At 52.8% G+C, this 21,894-nt stretch overlaps 1 pseudogene; it reads left to right on the forward strand.

Moving 5' to 3' along the window:
- The window catches only part of LOC123732709 (DNA topoisomerase 3-alpha-like), a 65,551-nt pseudogene that overhangs the window by 19,583 nt on the left and 24,074 nt on the right, over positions 1-21,894 (forward strand).

The raw sequence follows: 21,894 nt of genomic DNA on the forward strand, positions 1-21,894 counted from the left end.
CTGTCTGTCTAGTGGTCTACCAGATCTGTATGGAGGTAGGAGGGGGGGTCTGTCTGTCTAGTGGTCTACCAGATCTGTATGGAGGTAGGAGGGGGGCTGTCTGTCTGTCTAGTGGTCTACCAGATCTGTATGGAGGTAGGAGGGGGTCTGTCTGTCTAGTGGTCTACCAGATCTGTATGGAGGTAGGAGGGGGGTCTGTCTGTCTAGTGGTCTACCAGATCTGTATGGAGGTAGGAGGGGGGTCTGTCTGTCTAGTGGTCTACCAGATCTGTATGGAGGTAGGAGGGGGTCTGTCTGTCTAGTGGTCTACCAGATCTGTATGGAGGTAGGAGGGGGTCTGTCTGTCTAGTGGTCTACCAGATCTGTATGGAGGTAGGAGGGGGTCTGTCTGTCTAGTGGTCTACCAGATCTGTATGGAGGTAGGAGGGGGTCTGTCTGTCTAGTGGTCTACCAGATCTGTATGGAGGTAGGAGGGGGGTCTGTCTGTCTAGTGGTCTACCAGATCTGTATGGAGGTAGGAGGGGGGTCTGTCTGTCTAGTGGTCTACCAGATCTGTATGGAGGTAGGAGGGGGGTCTGTCTGTCTAGTGGTCTACCAGATCTGTATGGAGGTAGGAGGGGGGTCTGTCTGTCTGTCTAGTGGTCTACCAGATCTGTATGGAGGTAGGAGGGGGGTCTGTCTGTCTAGTGGTCTACCAGATCTGTATGGAGGTAGGAGGGGGGTCTGTCTGTCTAGTGGTCTACCAGATCTGTATGGAGGTAGGAGGGGGTCTGTCTGTCTAGTGGTCTACCAGATCTGTATGGAGGTAGGAGGGGGGTCTGTCTGTCTAGTGGTCTACCAGATCTGTATGGAGGTAGGAGGGGGGGTCTGTCTGTCTAGTGGTCTACCAGATCTGTATGGAGGTAGGAGGGGTTGTCTGTCTGTCTAGTGGTCTACCAGATCTGTATGGAGGTAGGAGGGGGTCTGTCTGTCTAGTGGTCTACCAGATCTGTATGGAGGTAGGAGGGGGGTCTGTCTGTCTAGTGGTCTACCAGATCTGTATGGAGGTAGGAGGGGGGTCTGTCTGTCTAGTGGTCTACCAGATCTGTATGGAGGTAGGAGGGGGTCTGTCTGTCTAGTGGTCTACCAGATCTGTATGGAGGTAGGAGGGGGTCTGTCTGTCTGTCTAGTGGTCTACCAGATCTGTATGGAGGTAGGAGGGGGGTCTGTCTGTCTAGTGGTCTACCAGATCTGTATGGAGGTAGGAGGGGGTCTGTCTGTCGTAGTGGTCTACCAGATCTGTATGGAGGTAGGAGGGGGGTCTGTCTGTCTAGTGGTCTACCAGATCTGTATGGAGGTAGGAGGGGGTCTGTCTGTCTGTCTAGTGGTCTACCAGATCTGTATGGAGGTAGGAGGGGGGTCTGTCTGTCTAGTGGTCTACCAGATCTGTATGGAGGTAGGAGGGGGTCTGTCTGTCTAGTGGTCTACCAGATCTGTATGGAGGTAGGAGGGGGTCTGTCTGTCTAGTGGTCTACCAGATCTGTATGGAGGTAGGAGGGGGTCTGTCTGTCTAGTGGTCTACCAGATCTGTATGGAGGTAGGAGGGGGTCTGTCTGTCTGTCTAGTGGTCTACCAGATCTGTATGGAGGTAGGAGGGGGGTCTGTCTGTCTAGTGGTCTACCAGATCTGTATGGAGGTAGGAGGGGGGTCTGTCTGTCTAGTGGTCTACCAGATCTGTATGGAGGTAGGAGGGGGTCTGTCTGTCTAGTGGTCTACCAGATCTGTATGGAGGTAGGAGGGGGGTCTGTCTGTCTAGTGGTCTACCAGATCTGTATGGAGGTAGGAGGGGGGTCTGTCTGTCTAGTGGTCTACCAGATCTGTATGGAGGTAGGAGGGGGGTCTGTCTGTCTAGTGGTCTACCAGATCTGTATGGAGGTAGGAGGGGGTCTGTCTGTCTAGTGGTCTACCAGATCTGTATGGAGGTAGGAGGGGGGGTCTGTCTGTCTAGTGGTCTACCAGATCTGTATGGAGGTAGGAGGGGGTCTGTCTGTCTAGTGGTCTACCAGATCTGTATGGAGGTAGGAGGGGGTCTGTCTGTCTGTCTAGTGGTCTACCAGATCTGTATGGAGGTAGGAGGGGGTCTGTCTGTCTAGTGGTCTACCAGATCTGTATGGAGGTAGGAGGGGGTCTGTCTGTCTAGTGGTCTACCAGATCTGTATGGAGGTAGGAGGGGGTCTGTCTGTCTAGTGGTCTACCAGATCTGTATGGAGGTAGGAGGGGGGTCTGTCTGTCTAGTGGTCTACCAGATCTGTATGGAGGTAGGAGGGGGTCTGTCTGTCTAGTGGTCTACCAGATCTGTATGGAGGTAGGAGGGGGGTCTGTCTGTCTAGTGGTCTACCAGATCTGTATGGAGGTAGGAGGGGGTGTCTGTCTGTCTAGTGGTCTACCAGATCTGTATGGAGGTAGGAGGGGGTCTGTCTGTCTAGTGGTCTACCAGATCTGTATGGAGGTAGGAGGGGGTCTGTCTGTCTAGTGGTCTACCAGATCTGTATGGAGGTAGGAGGGGGGGTCTGTCTGTCTAGTGGTCTACCAGATCTGTATGGAGGTAGGAGGGGTGTCTGTCTGTCTAGTGGTCTACCAGATCTGTATGGAGGTAGGAGGGGGGTCTGTCTGTCTTTAGTGGTCTACCAGATCTGTATGGAGGTAGGAGGGGGTCTGTCTGTCTAGTGGTCTACCAGATCTGTATGGAGGTAGGAGGGGGGTCTGTCTGTCTAGTGGTCTACCAGATCTGTATGGAGGTAGGAGGGGGTCTGTCTGTCTAGTGGTCTACCAGATCTGTATGGAGGTAGGAGGGGGTGTCTGTCTGTCTAGTGGTCTACCAGATCTGTATGGAGGTAGGAGGGGGTCTGTCTGTCTAGTGGTCTACCAGATCTGTATGGAGGTAGGAGGGGTGTCTGTCTGTCTAGTGGTCTACCAGATCTGTATGGAGGTAGGAGGGGGTCTGTCTGCAGGGTCTAAGTGATGGGGGGTCTGTCTGTCTAGTGGTCTACCAGATCTGTATGGAGGTAGGAGGGGGTCTGTCTGTCTAGTGGTCTACCAGATCTGTATGGAGGTAGGAGGGGGGGTCTGTCTGTCTAGTGGTCTACCAGATCTGTATGGAGGTAGGAGGGGGGGTCTGTCTGTCTAGTGGTCTACCAGATCTGTATGGAGGTAGGAGGGGGTCTGTCTGTCTGTCTAGTGGTCTACCAGATCTGTATGGAGGTAGGAGGGGGTCTGTCTGTCTAGTGGTCTACCAGATCTGTATGGAGGTAGGAGGGGGTTGTCTGTCTGTCTAGTGGTCTACCAGATCTGTATGGAGGTAGGAGGGGGGGGTCTGTCTGTCTAGTGGTCTACCAGATCTGTATGGAGGTAGGAGGGGGGTCTGTCTGTCTAGTGGTCTACCAGATCTGTATGGAGGTAGGAGGGGGTGTCTGTCTGTCTAGTGGTCTACCAGATCTGTATGGAGGTAGGAGGGGGTCTGTCTGTCTAGTGGTCTACCAGATCTGTATGGAGGTAGGAGGGGGTCTGTCTGTCTAGTGGTCTACCAGATCTGTATGGAGGTAGGAGGGGGTGTCTGTCTGTCTAGTGGTCTACCAGATCTGTATGGAGGTAGGAGGGGGGGTCTGTCTGTCTAGTGGTCTACCAGATCTGTATGGAGGTAGGAGGGGGTCTGTCTGTCTAGTGGTCTACCAGATCTGTATGGAGGTAGGAGGGGGGTCTGTCTGTCTAGTGGTCTACCAGATCTGTATGGAGGTAGGAGGGGGTGTCTGTCTGTCTAGTGGTCTACCAGATCTGTATGGAGGTAGGAGGGGGTCTGTCTGTCTAGTGGTCTACCAGATCTGTATGGAGGTAGGAGGGGGGGTTGTCTGTCTGTCTAGTGGTCTACCAGATCTGTATGGAGGTAGGAGGGGGGTCTGTCTGTCTAGTGGTCTACCAGATCTGTATGGAGGTAGGAGGGGGTCTGTCTGTCTAGTGGTCTACCAGATCTGTATGGAGGTAGGAGGGGGGTCTGTCTGTCTAGTGGTCTACCAGATCTGTATGGAGGTAGGAGGGGGTGTCTGTCTGTCTAGTGGTCTACCAGATCTGTATGGAGGTAGGAGGGGGTCTGTCTGTCTAGTGGTCTACCAGATCTGTGTGGAGGTAGGAGGGGGGTCTGTCTGTCTAGTGGTCTACCAGATCTGTATGGAGGTAGGAGGGGGGTCTGTCTGTCTAGTGGTCTGCCAGATCTGTATGGAGGTAGGAGGGGGGGTCTGTCTGTCCAGTGGTCTACCAGATCTGTATGGAGGTAGGAGGGGGGTCTGTCTGTCTAGTGGTCTACCAGATCTGTATGGAGGTAGGAGGGGGGTGTCTGTCTGTCTAGTGGTCTACCAGATCTGTATGGAGGTAGGAGGGGGTCTGTCTGTCTAGTGGTCTACCAGATCTGTATGGAGGTAGGAGGGGGGTCTGTCTGTCTAGTGGTCTACCAGATCTGTATGGAGGTAGGAGGGGGTGTCTGTCTGTCTAGTGGTCTACCAGATCTGTATGGAGGTAGGAGGGGGGGTCTGTCTGTCTAGTGGTCTACCAGATCTGTATGGAGGTAGGAGGGGGTGCTGTCTGTCTAGTGGTCTACCAGATCTGTATGGAGGTAGGAGGGGGTGCTGTCTGTCTAGTGGTCTACCAGATCTGTATGGAGGTAGGAGGGGGTCTGTCTGCGTCTAGTGGTCTACCAGATCTGTATGGAGGTAGGAGGGGGTCTGTCTGTCTAGTGGTCTACCAGATCTGTATGGAGGTAGGAGGGGGTCTGTCTGTCTAGTGGTCTACCAGATCTGTATGGAGGTAGGAGGGGGTCTGTCTGTCTAGTGGTCTACCAGATCTGTATGGAGGTAGGAGGGGGGTCTGTCTGTCTGTCTAGTGGTCTACCAGATCTGTATGGAGGTAGGAGGGGGGTCTGTCTGTCTAGTGGTCTACCAGATCTGTATGGAGGTAGGAGGGGGTCTGTCTGTCTAGTGGTCTACCAGATCTGTATGGAGGTAGGAGGGGGGTCTGTCTGTCTAGTGGTCTACCAGATCTGTATGGAGGTAGGAGGGGGGTCTGTCTGTCTGTCTAGTGGTCTACCAGATCTGTATGGAGGTAGGAGGGGGTCTGTCTGTCTAGTGGTCTACCAGATCTGTATGGAGGTAGGAGGGGGTCTGTCTGTCTCAGTGGTCTACCAGATCTGTATGGAGGTAGGAGGGGGTCTGTCTGTCTAGTGGTCTACCAGATCTGTATGGAGGTAGGAGGGGGGTCTGTCTGTCTAGTGGTCTACCAGATCTGTATGGAGGTAGGAGGGGGGTCTGTCTGTCTAGTGGTCTACCAGATCTGTATGGAGGTAGGAGGGGGTCTGTCTGTCTAGTGGTCTACCAGATCTGTATGGAGGTAGGAGGGGGGTCTGTCTGTCTAGTGGTCTACCAGATCTGTATGGAGGTAGGAGGGGGGGTCTGTCTGTCTAGTGGTCTACCAGATCTGTATGGAGGTAGGAGGGGGGTCTGTCTGTCTAGTGGTCTACCAGATCTGTATGGAGGTAGGAGGGGGTCTGTCTGTCTGTCTAGTGGTCTACCAGATCTGTATGGAGGTAGGAGGGGGTCTGTCTGTCTAGTGGTCTACCAGATCTGTATGGAGGTAGGAGGGGGGTCTGTCTGTCTAGTGGTCTACCAGATCTGTATGGAGGTAGGAGGGGGGTCTGTCTGTCTAGTGGTCTACCAGATCTGTATGGAGGTAGGAGGGGGTGTCTGTCTGTCTAGTGGTCTACCAGATCTGTATGGAGGTAGGAGGGGGGGTCTGTCTGTCTAGTGGTCTACCAGATCTGTATGGAGGTAGGAGGGGGTCTGTCTGTCTAGTGGTCTACCAGATCTGTATGGAGGTAGGAGGGGGGTCTGTCTGTCTAGTGGTCTACCAGATCTGTATGGAGGTAGGAGGGGGGTCTGTCTGTCTAGTGGTCTACCAGATCTGTATGGAGGTAGGAGGGGGGTCTGTCTGTCTAGTGGTCTACCAGATCTGTATGGAGGTAGGAGGGGGGTCTGTCTGTCTAGTGGTCTACCAGATCTGTATGGAGGTAGGAGGGGGGTCTGTCTGTCTAGTGGTCTACCAGATCTGTATGGAGGTAGGAGGGGGTCTGTCTGTCTGTCTAGTGGTCTACCAGATCTGTATGGAGGTAGGAGGGGGGTCTGTCTGTCTAGTGGTCTACCAGATCTGTATGGAGGTAGGAGGGGGGTCTGTCTGTCTAGTGGTCTACCAGATCTGTATGGAGGTAGGAGGGGGTCTGTCTGTCTAGTGGTCTACCAGATCTGTATGGAGGTAGGAGGGGGTCTGTCTGTCTAGTGGTCTACCAGATCTGTATGGAGGTAGGAGGGGGTGTCTGTCTGTCTAGTGGTCTACCAGATCTGTATGGAGGTAGGAGGGGGGTCTGTCTGTCTAGTGGTCTACCAGATCTGTATGGAGGTAGGAGGGGGTCTGTCTGTCTAGTGGTCTACCAGATCTGTATGGAGGTAGGAGGGGGTGTCTGTCTGTCTAGTGGTCTACCAGATCTGTATGGAGGTAGGAGGGGGGTCTGTCTGTCTAGTGGTCTACCAGATCTGTATGGAGGTAGGAGGGGGGTCTGTCTGTTCTAGTGGTCTACCAGATCTGTATGGAGGTAGGAGGGGGGTCTGTCTGTCTAGTGGTCTACCAGATCTGTATGGAGGTAGGAGGGGGGCTGTCTGTCTGTCTAGTGGTCTACCAGATCTGTATGGAGGTAGGAGGGGGTCTGTCTGTCTAGTGGTCTACCAGATCTGTATGGAGGTAGGAGGGGTGTCTGTCTGTCTAGTGGTCTACCAGATCTGTATGGAGGTAGGAGGGGGTCTGTCTGTCTGTCTAGTGGTCTACCAGATCTGTATGGAGGTAGGAGGGGTCTGTCTGTCTGTCTAGTGGTCTACCAGATCTGTATGGAGGTAGGAGGGGGTCTGTCTGTCTAGTGGTCTACCAGATCTGTATGGAGGTAGGAGGGGGGTCTGTCTGTCTAGTGGTCTACCAGATCTGTATGGAGGTAGGAGGGGGGTCTGTCTGTCTAGTGGTCTACCAGATCTGTATGGAGGTAGGAGGGGGGTCTGTCTGTCTAGTGGTCTACCAGATCTGTATGGAGGTAGGAGGGGGTCTGTCTGTCTAGTGGTCTACCAGATCTGTATGGAGGTAGGAGGGGGGTCTGTCTGTCTAGTGGTCTACCAGATCTGTATGGAGGTAGGAGGGGTCTGTCTGTCTAGTGGTCTACCAGATCTGTATGGAGGTAGGAGGGGGGTCTGTCTGTCTAGTGGTCTACCAGATCTGTATGGAGGTAGGAGGGGGTCTGTCTGTCTAGTGGTCTACCAGATCTGTATGGAGGTAGGAGGGGGGTCTGTCTGTCTAGTGGTCTACCAGATCTGTATGGAGGTAGGAGGGGGGTCTGTCTGTCTAGTGGTCTACCAGATCTGTATGGAGGTAGGAGGGGGTTGTCTGTCTGTCTAGTGGTCTACCAGATCTGTATGGAGGTAGGAGGGGGGTCTGTCTGTCTAGTGGTCTACCAGATCTGTATGGAGGTAGGAGGGGGGGTCTGTCTGTCTGTCTAGTGGTCTACCAGATCTGTATGGAGGTAGGAGGGGGTCTGTCTGTCTAGTGGTCTACCAGATCTGTATGGAGGTAGGAGGGGGTCTGTCTGTCTAGTGGTCTACCAGATCTGTATGGAGGTAGGAGGGGGGTCTGTCTGTCTAGTGGTCTACCAGATCTGTATGGAGGTAGGAGGGGGGTCTGTCTGTCTAGTGGTCTACCAGATCTGTATGGAGGTAGGAGGGGGTCTGTCTGTCTAGTGGTCTACCAGATCTGTATGGAGGTAGGAGGGGGTCTGTCTGTCTAGTGGTCTACCAGATCTGTATGGAGGTAGGAGGGGGTCTGTCTGTCTGTCTAGTGGTCTACCAGATCTGTATGGAGGTAGGAGGGGGTCTGTCTGTCTAGTGGTCTACCAGATCTGTATGGAGGTAGGAGGGGGTCTGTCTGTCTGTCTAGTGGTCTACCAGATCTGTATGGAGGTAGGAGGGGGTCTGTCTGTCTGAGTGGTCTACCAGATCTGTATGGAGGTAGGAGGGGGTCTGTCTGTCTAGTGGTCTACCAGATCTGTATGGAGGTAGGAGGGGGTGTCTGTCTGTCTAGTGGTCTACCAGATCTGTATGGAGGTAGGAGGGGGGTCTGTCTGTCTTCAGTGGTCTACCAGATCTGTATGGAGGTAGGAGGGGGTCTGTCTGTCTAGTGGTCTACCAGATCTGTATGGAGGTAGGAGGGGGTCTGTCTGTCTAGTGGTCTACCAGATCTGTATGGAGGTAGGAGGGGGTCTGTCTGTCTAGTGGTCTACCAGATCTGTATGGAGGTAGGAGGGGGGTCTGTCTGTCTTCTAGTGGTCTACCAGATCTGTATGGAGGTAGGAGGGGGGTCTGTCTGTCTAGTGGTCTACCAGATCTGTATGGAGGTAGGAGGGGGTCTGTCTGTCTGTCTAGTGGTCTACCAGATCTGTATGGAGGTAGGAGGGGGGTCTGTCTGTCTAGTGGTCTACCAGATCTGTATGGAGGTAGGAGGGGGTGTCTGTCTGTCTAGTGGTCTACCAGATCTGTATGGAGGTAGGAGGGGGGCTGTCTGTCTGTCTAGTGGTCTACCAGATCTGTATGGAGGTAGGAGGGGGTCTGTCTGTCTGTCTAGTGGTCTACCAGATCTGTATGGAGGTAGGAGGGGGGTCTGTCTGTCTAGTGGTCTACCAGATCTGTATGGAGGTAGGAGGGGGGTCTGTCTGTCTAGTGGTCTACCAGATCTGTATGGAGGTAGGAGGGGGGTCTGTCTGTCTAGTGGTCTACCAGATCTGTATGGAGGTAGGAGGGGGGTCTGTCTGTCTAGTGGTCTACCAGATCTGTATGGAGGTAGGAGGGGGTCTGTCTGTCTAGTGGTCTACCAGATCTGTATGGAGGTAGGAGGGGGGTCTGTCTGTCTGTCTAGTGGTCTACCAGATCTGTATGGAGGTAGGAGGGGTGTCTGTCTGTCTAGTGGTCTACCAGATCTGTATGGAGGTAGGAGGGGGTCTGTCTGTCTAGTGGTCTACCAGATCTGTATGGAGGTAGGAGGGGGTCTGTCTGTCTAGTGGTCTACCAGATCTGTATGGAGGTAGGAGGGGGGGTCTGTCTGTCTTAGTGGTCTACCAGATCTGTATGGAGGTAGGAGGGGGGTCTGTCTGTCTAGTGGTCTACCAGATCTGTATGGAGGTAGGAGGGGGGGTCTGTCTGTCTAGTGGTCTACCAGATCTGTATGGAGGTAGGAGGGGGGTCTGTCTGTCTAGTGGTCTACCAGATCTGTATGGAGGTAGGAGGGGGTCTGTCTGTCTAGTGGTCTACCAGATCTGTATGGAGGTAGGAGGGGGTCTGTCTGTCTAGTGGTCTACCAGATCTGTATGGAGGTAGGAGGGGGTCTGTCTGTCTAGTGGTCTACCAGATCTGTATGGAGGTAGGAGGGGGTCTGTCTGTCTGTCTAGTGGTCTACCAGATCTGTATGGAGGTAGGAGGGGGTCTGTCTGTCTAGTGGTCCCAGGGAGGTGGAGGGGTCTGTCTGTCTAGTGGTCTACCAGATCTGTATGGAGGTAGGAGGGGGTCTGTCTGTCTAGTGGTCTACCAGATCTGTATGGAGGTAGGAGGGGGTCTGTCTGTCTGTCTAGTGGTCTACCAGATCTGTATGGAGGTAGGAGGGGGGTCTGTCTGTCTAGTGGTCTACCAGATCTGTATGGAGGTAGGAGGGGGTCTGTCTGTCTAGTGGTCTACCAGATCTGTATGGAGGTAGGAGGGGCTGTCTGTCTGTCTAGTGGTCTACCAGATCTGTATGGAGGTAGGAGGGGGGTCTGTCTGTCTAGTGGTCTACCAGATCTGTATGGAGGTAGGAGGGGGTCTGTCTGTCTAGTGGTCTACCAGATCTGTATGGAGGTAGGAGGGGGGCGTCTGTCTGTCTAGTGGTCTACCAGATCTGTATGGAGGTAGGAGGGGTGTCTGTCTGTCTAGTGGTCTACCAGATCTGTATGGAGGTAGGAGGGGGTCTGTCTGTCTGTCTAGTGGTCTACCAGATCTGTATGGAGGTAGGAGGGGGTCTGTCTGTCTAGTGGTCTACCAGATCTGTATGGAGGTAGGAGGGGGGCTGTCTGTCTGTCTAGTGGTCTACCAGATCTGTATGGAGGTAGGAGGGGGGTCTGTCTGTCTCTAGTGGTCTACCAGATCTGTATGGAGGTAGGAGGGGGTCTGTCTGTCTGTCTAGTGGTCTACCAGATCTGTATGGAGGTAGGAGGGGGTGTCTGTCTGTCTAGTGGTCTACCAGATCTGTATGGAGGTAGGAGGGGTTGTCTGTCTGTCTAGTGGTCTACCAGATCTGTATGGAGGTAGGAGGGGGGTCTGTCTGTCTGAGTGGTCTACCAGATCTGTATGGAGGTAGGAGGGGGGGTGTCTGTCTGTCTAGTGGTCTACCAGATCTGTATGGAGGTAGGAGGGGGGTCTGTCTGTCTAGTGGTCTACCAGATCTGTATGGAGGTAGGAGGGGGGTCTGTCTGTCTGTCAGTGGTCTACCAGATCTGTATGGAGGTAGGAGGGGGTCTGTCTGTCTGCAGTGGTCTACCAGATCTGTATGGAGGTAGGAGGGGGGTCTGTCTGTCTGTCTAGTGGTCTACCAGATCTGTATGGAGGTAGGAGGGGGGTCTGTCTGTCTGTCTAGTGGTCTACCAGATCTGTATGGAGGTAGGAGGGGGTCTGTCTGTCTAGTGGTCTACCAGATCTGTATGGAGGTAGGAGGGGGTCTGTCTGTCTAGTGGTCTACCAGATCTGTATGGAGGTAGGAGGGGGTCTGTCTGTCTAGTGGTCTACCAGATCTGTATGGAGGTAGGAGGGGGTCTGTCTGTCTGTCTAGTGGTCTACCAGATCTGTATGGAGGTAGGAGGGGGGTCTGTCTGTCTAGTGGTCTACCAGATCTGTATGGAGGTAGGAGGGGGTCTGTCTGTCTAGTGGTCTACCAGATCTGTATGGAGGTAGGAGGGGGGTCTGTCTGTCTGTCTAGTGGTCTACCAGATCTGTATGGAGGTAGGAGGGGGGTCTGTCTGTCTAGTGGTCTACCAGATCTGTATGGAGGTAGGAGGGGGTCTGTCTGTCTAGTGGTCTACCAGATCTGTATGGAGGTAGGAGGGGGGTCTGTCTGTCTAGTGGTCTACCAGATCTGTATGGAGGTAGGAGGGGGGTCTGTCTGTCTGTCTAGTGGTCTACCAGATCTGTATGGAGGTAGGAGGGGGGTGTCTGTCTGTCTAGTGGTCTACCAGATCTGTATGGAGGTAGGAGGGGGGTGTCTGTCTGTCTAGTGGTCTACCAGATCTGTATGGAGGTAGGAGGGGGTCTGTCTGTCTGTCTAGTGGTCTACCAGATCTGTATGGAGGTAGGAGGGGGTGCTGTCTGTCTAGTGGTCTACCAGATCTGTATGGAGGTAGGAGGGGGTCTGTCTGTCTAGTGGTCTACCAGATCTGTATGGAGGTAGGAGGGGGTCTGTCTGTCTTAGTGGTCTACCAGATCTGTATGGAGGTAGGAGGGGGTCTGTCTGTCTAGTGGTCTACCAGATCTGTATGGAGGTAGGAGGGGGTCTGTCTGTCTAGTGGTCTACCAGATCTGTATGGAGGTAGGAGGGGGGGTCTGTCTGTCTAGTGGTCTACCAGATCTGTATGGAGGTAGGAGGGGGTCTGTCTGTCTAGTGGTCTACCAGATCTGTATGGAGGTAGGAGGGGGTCTGTCTGTCTAGTGGTCTACCAGATCTGTATGGAGGTAGGAGGGGGGGTCTGTCTGTCTGTCTAGTGGTCTACCAGATCTGTATGGAGGTAGGAGGGGGTCTGTTCTGTCTAGTGGTCTACCAGATCTGTATGGAGGTAGGAGGGGGGGTCTGTCTGTCTAGTGGTCTACCAGATCTGTATGGAGGTAGGAGGGGGGTCTGTCTGTCTGTCTAGTGGTCTACCAGATCTGTATGGAGGTAGGAGGGGGTCTGTCTGTCTGTCTAGTGGTCTACCAGATCTGTATGGAGGTAGGAGGGGGGTCTGTCTGTCTGTCTAGTGGTCTACCAGATCTGTATGGAGGTAGGAGGGGGGTCTGTCTGTCTGTCTAGTGGTCTACCAGATCTGTATGGAGGTAGGAGGGGGTCTGTCTGTCTAGTGGTCTACCAGATCTGTATGGAGGTAGGAGGGGGGTCTGTCTGTCTAGTGGTCTACCAGATCTGTATGGAGGTAGGAGGGGGTCTGTCTGTCTAGTGGTCTACCAGATCTGTATGGAGGTAGGAGGGGGGGTCTGTCTGTCTAGTGGTCTACCAGATCTGTATGGAGGTAGGAGGGGGGTCTGTCTGTCTAGTGGTCTACCAGATCTGTATGGAGGTAGGAGGGGGTCTGTCTGTCTAGTGGTCTACCAGATCTGTATGGAGGTAGGAGGGGGTCTGTCTGTCTAGTGGTCTACCAGATCTGTATGGAGGTAGGAGGGGGTCTGTCTGTCGTCTAGTGGTCTACCAGATCTGTATGGAGGTAGGAGGGGGTCTGTCTGTCTAGTGGTCTACCAGATCTGTATGGAGGTAGGAGGGGGTCTGTCTGTCTAGTGGTCTACCAGATCTGTATGGAGGTAGGAGGGGGGTCTGTCTGTCTAGTGGTCTACCAGATCTGTATGGAGGTAGGAGGGGGTCTGTCTGTCTGCAGTGGTCTACCAGATCTGTATGGAGGTAGGAGGGGGGTCTGTCTGTCTAGTGGTCTACCAGATCTGTATGGAGGTAGGAGGGGGTCTGTCTGTCTAGTGGTCTACCAGATCTGTATGGAGGTAGGAGGGGGGGTCTGTCTGTCTAGTGGTCTACCAGATCTGTATGGAGGTAGGAGGGGGTCTGTCTGTCTAGTGGTCTACCAGATCTGTATGGAGGTAGGAGGGGGGTCTGTCTGTCTAGTGGTCTACCAGATCTGTATGGAGGTAGGAGGGGGTCTGTCTGTCTAGTGGTCTACCAGATCTGTATGGAGGTAGGAGGGGGTCTGTCTGTCTGTCTAGTGGTCTACCAGATCTGTATGGAGGTAGGAGGGGGTCTGTCTGTCTAGTGGTCTACCAGATCTGTATGGAGGTAGGAGGGGGTCTGTCTGTCTAGTGGTCTACCAGATCTGTATGGAGGTAGGAGGGGGGTCTGTCTGTCTAGTGGTCTACCAGATCTGTATGGAGGTAGGAGGGGGTCTGTCTGTCTAGTGGTCTACCAGATCTGTGGAGGTAGGAGGGGGTCTGTCTGTCTAGTGGTCTACCAGATCTGTATGGAGGTAGGAGGGGGGTCTGTCTGTCTAGTGGTCTACCAGATCTGTATGGAGGTAGGAGGGGGTCTGTCTGTCTAGTGGTCTACCAGATCTGTATGGAGGTAGGAGGGGGGTCTGTCTGTCTAGTGGTCTACCAGATCTGTATGGAGGTAGGAGGGGGTCTGTCTGTCTGTCTAGTGGTCTACCAGATCTGTATGGAGGTAGGAGGGGGTCTGTCTGTCTAGTGGTCTACCAGATCTGTATGGAGGTAGGAGGGGGTCTGTCTGTCTGTCTAGTGGTCTACCAGATCTGTATGGAGGTAGGAGGGGGTCTGTCTGTCTAGTGGTCTACCAGATCTGTATGGAGGTAGGAGGGGGTCTGTCTGTCTAGTGGTCTACCAGATCTGTATGGAGGTAGGAGGGGGTCTGTCTGTCTAGTGGTCTACCAGATCTGTATGGAGGTAGGAGGGGGGTCTGTCTGTCTAGTGGTCTACCAGATCTGTATGGAGGTAGGAGGGGGGGTCTGTCTGTCTAGTGGTCTACCAGATCTGTATGGAGGTAGGAGGGGGTCTGTCTGTCTAGTGGTCTACCAGATCTGTATGGAGGTAGGAGGGGGGTCTGTCTGTCTAGTGGTCTACCAGATCTGTATGGAGGTAGGAGGGGGTCTGTCTGTCTGTCTAGTGGTCTACCAGATCTGTATGGAGGTAGGAGGGGGGTCTGTCTGTCTAGTGGTCTACCAGATCTGTATGGAGGTAGGAGGGGGTCTGTCTGTCTAGTGGTCTACCAGATCTGTATGGAGGTAGGAGGGGGGTCTGTCTGTCTGCTAGTGGTCTACCAGATCTGTATGGAGGTAGGAGGGGGGTCTGTCTGTCTAGTGGTCTACCAGATCTGTATGGAGGTAGGAGGGGGGTCTGTCTGTCTAGTGGTCTACCAGATCTGTATGGAGGTAGGAGGGGGGGTCTGTCTGTCTAGTGGTCTACCAGATCTGTATGGAGGTAGGAGGGGGTTGTCTGTCTGTCTAGTGGTCTACCAGATCTGTATGGAGGTAGGAGGGGGGTCTGTCTGTCTAGTGGTCTACCAGATCTGTATGGAGGTAGGAGGGGGTCTGTCTGTCTAGTGGTCTACCAGATCTGTATGGAGGTAGGAGGGGGTCTGTCTGTCTAGTGGTCTACCAGATCTGTATGGAGGTAGGAGGGGGGGTCTGTCTGTCTAGTGGTCTACCAGATCTGTATGGAGGTAGGAGGGGGTCTGTCTGTCTAGTGGTCTACCAGATCTGTATGGAGGTAGGAGGGGGTCTGTCTGTCTAGTGGTCTACCAGATCTGTATGGAGGTAGGAGGGGGTCTGTCTGTCTAGTGGTCTACCAGATCTGTATGGAGGTAGGAGGGGGGTCTGTCTGTCTAGTGGTCTACCAGATCTGTATGGAGGTAGGAGGGGGTCTGTCTGTCTAGTGGTCTACCAGATCTGTATGGAGGTAGGAGGGGGCTGTCTGTCTGTCTAGTGGTCTACCAGATCTGTATGGAGGTAGGAGGGGGCTGTCTGTCTGTCTAGTGGTCTACCAGATCTGTATGGAGGTAGGAGGGGGTCTGTCTGTCTAGTGGTCTACCAGATCTGTATGGAGGTAGGAGGGGGTCTGTCTGTCTAGTGGTCTACCAGATCTGTATGGAGGTAGGAGGGGGTCGTCTGTCTGTCTAGTGGTCTACCAGATCTGTATGGAGGTAGGAGGGGGTCTGTCTGTCTAGTGGTCTACCAGATCTGTATGGAGGTAGGAGGGGTGTCTGTCTGTCTAGTGGTCTACCAGATCTGTATGGAGGTAGGAGGGGGGTCTGTCTGTTCTAGTGGTCTACCAGATCTGTATGGAGGTAGGAGGGGGGTCTGTCTGTCTAGTGGTCTACCAGATCTGTATGGAGGTAGGAGGGGGTGTCTGTCTGTCTAGTGGTCTACCAGATCTGTATGGAGGTAGGAGGGGGTCTGTCTGTCTAGTGGTCTACCAGATCTGTATGGAGGTAGGAGGGGGTCTGTCTGTCTAGTGGTCTACCAGATCTGTATGGAGGTAGGAGGGGGGGTCTGTCTGTCTAGTGGTCTACCAGATCTGTATGGAGGTAGGAGGGGGTCTGTCTGTCTGTCTAGTGGTCTACCAGATCTGTATGGAGGTAGGAGGGGGGTCTGTCTGTCTAGTGGTCTACCAGATCTGTATGGAGGTAGGAGGGGGTCTGTCTGTCTAGTGGTCTACCAGATCTGTATGGAGGTAGGAGGGGGTCTGTCTGTCTGTCTAGTGGTCTACCAGATCTGTATGGAGGTAGGAGGGGGTCGTCTGTCTGTCTAGTGGTCTACCAGATCTGTATGGAGGTAGGAGGGGGTCTGTCTGTCTGTCTAGTGGTCTACCAGATCTGTATGGAGGTAGGAGGGGGGGTCTGTCTGTCTAGTGGTCTACCAGATCTGTATGGAGGTAGGAGGGGGGTCTGTCTGTCTAGTGGTCTACCAGATCTGTATGGAGGTAGGAGGGGGTCTGTCTGTCTAGTGGTCTACCAGATCTGTATGGAGGTAGGAGGGGGTCTGTCTGTCTAGTGGTCTACCAGATCTGTATGGAGGTAGGAGGGGGGTCTGTCTGTCTAGTGGTCTACCAGATCTGTATGGAGGTAGGAGGGGGTCTGTCTGTCTAGTGGTCTACCAGATCTGTATGGAGGTAGGAGGGGGTCTGTCTGTCTAGTGGTCTACCAGATCTGTATGGAGGTAGGAGGGGGTCTGTCTGTCTAGTGGTCTACCAGATCTGTATGGAGGTAGGAGGGGGGTCTGTCTGTCTAGTGGTCTACCAGATCTGTATGGAGGTAGGAGGGGGTTGTCTGTCTGTCTAGTGGTCTACCAGATCTGTATGGAGGTAGGAGGGGGGTCTGTCTGTCTAGTGGTCTACCAGATCTGTATGGAGGTAGGAGGGGGGCTGTCTGTCTGTCTAGTGGTCTACCAGATCTGTATGGAGGTAGGAGGGGGTCTGTCTGTCTAGTGGTCTACCAGATCTGTATGGAGGTAGGAGGGGGTCTGTCTGTCTAGTGGTCTGAGAGTCTGTATGGAGGTAGGAGGGGGTCTGTCTGTTAGTGGGTGAGAGGGGTCTGTATGGGGGTAGGAGGGGGTCTGTCTGTATGGAGGTAGGAGGAGGGGTCTGTATGGGGGTAGGAGGGGGGTCTGTCTGGGAGGTAGGAGGAGGGGTCTGATGGAGGTAGGAGGAGGGGTCTGTATGGGGGTAGGAGGGGGGGTCTGTCTGTATGGAGGTAGGATGGGGGGTTATTACTAATGTCAGACGTTTAGAGGTGGCTTATAGTAGAGAAATGAACATTTAAAACAGCTCTGGTGGACATTCCTACAGTCAGCATGCCAGTTACACGCAGACTTGCTGGCGATTTCTCAGCTTAACTGCTAATGAAGATGATGATGATGATGATGATGATGGGGTAATAACCTGAATTCCTAGGATCCCATAGCAACCGTCACCTCGGTAACCAGTAAACCCAAAAGCAAGTGGAGGCCGCTGCCCTGGACACAGTGGTGAGGCCATACGCCCTATCTATCTATCTATCTATCTATCTATCTATCTATCTATCTATCTATCTATCTATCTATCTATCTATCTATCTATCTATCTATCTATCTATCTATCTATCTATCTATCTATCTATCTATCTATCTATCTATCTATCTATCTATGTATCTATCTATCTATCTATCTATCTATCTATCTATCTATCTATCTATCTATCTATCTATCTATCTATCTATCTATCTATCTATCTATCTATCTATCTATCTATCTATCTATCTATCTATCTATCTATCTATCTATCTATCTATCTATCTATCTATCTATCTATCTATCTATCTATCTATCTATCTATCTATCTATCTATCTATCTATCTATCTATCTATCTATCTATCCATAAACACACTGACACACACTCACTTCCTGTCTATTGACCAATGGTCTGCCTGTGTTGTTGTCTGGTCCAATAGGAAATGGAGAAGCTGGTTTCCAGGAAGTTGAGAATCGGCGCCAAAGAGACCATGAAGATCGCTGAGAAACTATACACACAGGGGTGAGGGTTAAATCCCTAATCCCTAGTCCTAAACCCTAGTCCCTAAACCCTAGTCCCTAAACCCTAGTCCCTAAACCCTAGACCCTAAACCCTAGACCCTAGTCCCTAAACCCTAGACCCTAAACCCTAGACCCTAAACCCTAGACCCTAGTCCCTAGTCCCTACTTCTTAGACCCTAAACCCTAGTCCCTAGTCCCTACTCTTAGACCCTAGTCCCTAAACCCTAGTCCCTAAACCCTAGTCCCTAAACCCTACTCCCTAAACCCTAGACCCTAAACCCTAGTCCCTAAACCCTAAACCCTAAACCCTAGACCCTAAACCCTAGTCCCTAGTCCCAAACCCTACTCCCTAAACCCTAGACCCTAGTCCCTAAACCCTAGACCCTAGTCCCTAAACCCTAGACCCTAAACCCTAGACCCTAAACCCTAGACCCTAGTCCCTAAACCCTAGTCCCTAAACCCTAGACCCTAGTCCCTAAACCCTAGTCCCTAAACCCTAGTCCCTAAACCCTAGTCCCTAAACCCTAGTCCCTAGACCCTAAACCCTAGACCCTAGTCCCTAAACCCTAGACCCTAGTCCCTAAACCCTAGACCCTAAACCCTAGACCCTAAACCCTACTCCCTAAACCCTAGTCCCTAAACCTTAGACCCTAAACCCTAGTCCCTAGTCCCTACTTCTTAGACCCTAAACCCTACTCCCTAAACCCTAGACCCTAGACCCTAAACCCTACTCCCTAAACCCTAGACCCTAAGCCCTAGACCCTACTCACTAAACCCTAGACCCTACTCACTACACACAAGACCCTACTCCCTAAACCCTACTCCCTAGACCCTACTCCCTAAACCCTACTCCCTAGACCCTACTCCCTAGACCCTACTCCCTAAACCCTACTCCCTAAACCCTACTCCCTAAACCCTACTCCCTAGACCCTACTCCCTAAACCCTACTCCCTAAACCCTACTCCCTAGACCCTACTCCCTAGACCCTACTCCCTAAGCCCTAGACCCTACTCCCTAAACCCTTGACCCTAGTGGGGGACGTTAGTGGTTAGTGGGGGACGTTAGTGGGGGACGATAGTGGAGGACGTTAGTGGGGGACGTTAGTGGAGGACGTTATTGGTTAGTGGGGACGTTAGTGGGGGACGTTAGTGGGGACGTTAGTTGAGGACGTTAGTGGTTAGTGGGGACGTTAGTGGAGGACGTTAGTGGTTAGTGGGGACGTTAGTGGAGGAGCGTTAGTGGGGACGTTAGTGGTTAGTGGGGGGCGTTAGTGGGGATGTTAGTGGGGGCGTTAGTGGTTAGTGGGGACGTTAGTGGAGGAGCGTTAGTGGGGACGTTAGTGGGGACGTTAGTGGAGGGCGTTAGTGGGGGGCGTTAGTGGGGGGCGTTAGTGGAGGACGTTAGTGGAGGACGTTAGTGGGGGGCGTTAGTGGTTAGTGGGGGCGTTAGTGGGGGCGTTAGTGGAGGACGTTAGTGGGGGCGTTAGTGGGGACGTTAGTGGTTAGTGGGGACGTTAGTGGGGGCGTTAGTGGGGGACGTTAGTGGTTAGTGGAGGACGTTAGTGGGGGACGTTAGTGGTTAGTGGGGGGCGTTAGTGGTTAGTGAGGGACGTTAGTGGGGACGTTAGTGGAGGGGCGTTAGTGGAGGGCGTTAGTGGGGGGCGTTAGTGGTTAGTGGGGACGTTAGTGGGGGCGTTAGTGGAGGACGTTAGTGGGGGCGTTAGTGGTTAGTGGGGACGTTAGTGGGGACGTTAGTGGGGGGCGTTAGTGGTTAGTGGAGGGCGTTAGTGGGGGCGTTAGTGGTTAGTGGGGAACGTTAGTGGTTAGTGGGGACGTTAGTGGAGGGCGTTAGTGGTTAGTGGGGACGTTAGTGGAGGACGTTAGTGGGGGCGTTAGTGGAGGACGTTAGTGGGGGCGTTAGTGGGGGCGTTAGTGGGGGACGTTAGTGGTTAGTGGGGGCGTTAGTGGTTAGTGGGGGCGTTAGTGGGGGCGTTAGTGGTTAGTGGGGGGCGTTAGTGGGGACGTTAGTGGTTAGTGGGGGCGTTAGTGGAGGGCGTTAGTGGTTAGTGGGGACGTTAGTGAGGACGTTAGTGGTTAGTGGGGGACGTTAGTGGTTAGTGGGGACGTTAGTGGTTAGTGGGGGACGTTAGTGGGGACGTTAGTGGGGGGACGTTAGTGGTTAGTGGGGGACGTTAGTGGTTAGTGGGGGGCGTTAGTGGGGGACGTTAGTGGTTAGTGGGGACGTTAGTGGAGGACGTTAGTGGTTAGTGGGGACGTTAGTGGGGGACGTTAGTGGAGGGCGTTATTTGGGGGCGTTAGTGGGGGCGTTAGTGGTTAGTGGGGGCGTTAGTGGTTAGTGGAGGACGTTAGTGGGGGCGTTAGTGGGGGGCGTTAGTGGTTAGTGGGGGAACGTTAGTGGAGGACGTTAGTGGGGACGTTAGTGGTTAGTGGGGACGTTAGTGGGGGACGTTAGTGGGGGCGTTAGTGGTTAGTGGGGGACGTTAGTGGGGGCGTTAGTGAGGGACGTTAGTGGGGGATGTTAGTGGTTAGTGGGGGCGTTAGTGGGGGACGTTAGTGGTTAGTGGGGGCGTTAGTGGGGACGTTAGTGGGGACGTTAGTGGGGGCGTTAGTGGTTAGTGGGGGGCGTTAGTGGAGGAGCGTTAGTGGGGACGTTAGTGGGGGCGTTAGTGGAGGACGTTAGTGGGGGCGTTAGTGGAGGGCGTTAGTGGAGGACGTTAGTGGTTAGTGGGGACGTTAGTGGGGGCGTTAGTGGTTAGTGGAGGACTTTAGTGGGGACGTTAGTGCGGGACGTTAGTGGTAAGTGGGGGCGTTAGTGGAGGACGTTAGTGGAGGACGTTGGTTAGTGGGGGACGTTAGTGGGGGCGTTAGTGGGGACGTTAGTGGTTAGTGGGGGACGTTAGTGGGGACGTTAGTGGTTAGTGGGGGCGTTAGTGGAGGACGTTAGTGGGGGGCGTTAGTGGGGACGTTAGTGGTTAGTGGGGACGTTAGTGGAGGGACGTTAGCGGGGACGATAGTGGAGGGCGTTAGTGGGGGCGTTAGTGGGGACGTTAGTGGTTAGTGGGGGCGTTAGTGGGGGCGTTAGTGGTTAGTGGGGGCGTTAGTGCGGGACGGTTGTGGGGGACGTTAGTGGTTAGTGTGGGACGTTAGTGGGGACGTTAGCGAGGGACGTTAGCGGTGGGCGATAGCGGGGACGATAGCGGGGGCGTTAGCGGGGGGCGTTAGCGGAGGACGTTAGCGGGGACGTTAGCGGAGGACGTTAGCGGGGGACGTTAGTGGAGGGCGTTAGCGAGGGACGTTAGCGGGGACGTTAGCGGGGACGTTAGCGGGGGACGTTAGCGGAGGACGTTAGCGGGGGACGTTAGTGTCGCAGGTCTGTTAACAAGTTCCCCAGGCTTTTAATCATCTTTCTGTTAACTAGTTACCCTGTATGTTCATCAGTTGTAGAGATAGTGTGTGGTAATATTTTTCTCTCTGTGTGTGTGTGTGTGTGTGTGTGTGTGTGTGTGTGTGTGTGTGTGTGTGTGTGTGTGTGTGTGTGTGTGTGTGTGTGTGTGTGTGTGTGTGTGTGTGTGTGTGTGTAGGTTAATCAGTTATCCGCGGACAGAGACCAACATGTTTCCTAAGGACCTGGCCCTGGGCCCCCTGGTGGAGCATCAGACACACACCCCGCCTGGGCCCTTCGCTAGAGGGGTGATGGAGCAGCCAGGGGGTCCCAACCCACGACAGGGCACCAAGACAGATCAGGCTCATCCCCCTATACACCCCATCAAGTACACCAACACACTACAGGTATATATATATACACCAACACACTACAGGTATATATATATACACCATCACACTACAGGTATATATATACACCAACACACTACAGGTGTATATATATATATATATACATACACACTACAGGTATATATATATACACCATCACACTACAGGTATATATATATACACCATCACACTACAGGTATATATATATACACCATCACACTACAGGTATATATATACACCATCACACTACAGGTATATATATATACACCAACACACTACAGGTATATATATATATACACCAACACACTACAGGTATATATATATATATACATACACACTACAGGTATATATATATACACCATCACACTACAGGTATATATATATATATACACCAACACACTACAGGTATATATATATACACCAACACACTACAGGTATATATATATATACACCAACACACTACAGGTATATATATACACCAACACACTGCAGGTATATATATATATACACCAACACACTGCAGGTATATATATATATACACCAAACACTACAGGTATATATATATATACACCAACACACTACAGGTATATATATATATACACCAACACACTACAGGTATATATATATACACCAACACACTACAGGTATATATATAGAGCTAGAGAGAGCTAGAGAGAGAGAGCTAGAGAGA

Source organism: Salmo salar, unplaced genomic scaffold (assembly GCF_905237065.1).
Source record: "Salmo salar unplaced genomic scaffold, Ssal_v3.1, whole genome shotgun sequence".
Taxonomy (NCBI): Eukaryota; Metazoa; Chordata; class Actinopteri; order Salmoniformes; family Salmonidae; genus Salmo; species Salmo salar.